Source organism: Wasmannia auropunctata, unplaced genomic scaffold (genome assembly GCF_000956235.1).
Source record: "Wasmannia auropunctata unplaced genomic scaffold, wasmannia.A_1.0 LD336076.1, whole genome shotgun sequence".
In the NCBI taxonomy this organism is placed as follows: Eukaryota; Metazoa; Arthropoda; class Insecta; order Hymenoptera; family Formicidae; genus Wasmannia; species Wasmannia auropunctata.
The window spans coordinates 5,913,634-5,914,986 of NW_012026814.1; positions in this window are offsets into that span (position 1 = coordinate 5,913,634).

Below are 1,353 nucleotides of genomic sequence, written 5' to 3' on the forward strand. Positions count from 1 at the left end.
TTTACAGCAAATTTATAGTAGTGGAAGCATAACATATGATGTAGTTCGATAAATAAACATATTCTATAAATGTCTATGTTTATTTATAGATTGACTTTTATTTTACTCTCTTTTAACTTTGTTAAAACGACCGCGAAAACTTTTTATGCCATTCTGTTGGATGCACTGTTGAAACTTGCACGCGCGAAAAAGGCGTCAGGTATGTATGTTGTACATACATACATACACTAAGCATAAAATTCTTCTCGAGGTAATTAGGTGTAACTATTATAGATACGTATCAAAACTATCACATGTAATGTCATATTTTTTTATGGAGAACACTTTTAACTTATTATTCTTATTATACGTATCCATATGATTCGAAGATTATGGATGTATTCCATGTAAAAAAAGTTTGTCATATGAATTTGTGACAGTTCCTTTCGAAGATGTTATCTCAAAATGTATAGTTCTTCCTGATAAAAATAATTTTTGAGTTTCTCTTCCTTTAATTCATAAAGTCAAATAAATTCTTTTTTATATATATGTTATTTTGAAAGAACTTAAAATTAAATATCTATAAGTCAAATATTCTTGTAAATATTTCATTTTTACTAGTATCTCGTATATCTAATAAAAAAATTATTAAAATTGTTTCTTATTTCATTATGTTTTTATGTTTGTATCTTTGATTTTGTATCTGATTTTATTTTTATTTTATATGAATGTACATATATATACATATATATATAATATATAAAGATTAAAATAATCTGATTATAATAAACATTAAAATTGTTTATTGACGAGTTAGTGACGAGTAACTTATAAGAGTTTTTTTGTATATAAATCTTTTTATTAAAATAAATATTTTGTAAAAAGTAAATGACATTTTTTTAAACGTCCTTTATAGCATATTTTTGAACTGTGACAAAAATTAAAATGCGAAATAAAGATTGTATTTGATATACACAATAAGATTTCAAATATTTACAATTTATTTTTTGTTGTATTTACGAAAACGTGAATTACTGTTGCTTTATCATTTACTTATTTTTAGTACAGATTTATTTGCAAATATACATAAATTTGTTTTAAGGAAGTAATTCGGATATAGTTGAATCTACATATATGTATAAAAGGAAAGCAATTTTAATTGAATCTTGGATAGAAAAATTAATTTATTTATTAAAATTTTTTTAAAACTGCATTAAAATTACTTTTGTTTTATATAGATCAACTATAACCGATCTATTTTGTTAAAGAAAAATTTATGTACATTTGCAGATAAATCTGTACTAAAAATAAGTAAATGATAAAGCAACAGTAATTCACGTTTTCGTAAACGCAACAAAAAATAATTTGTAAATA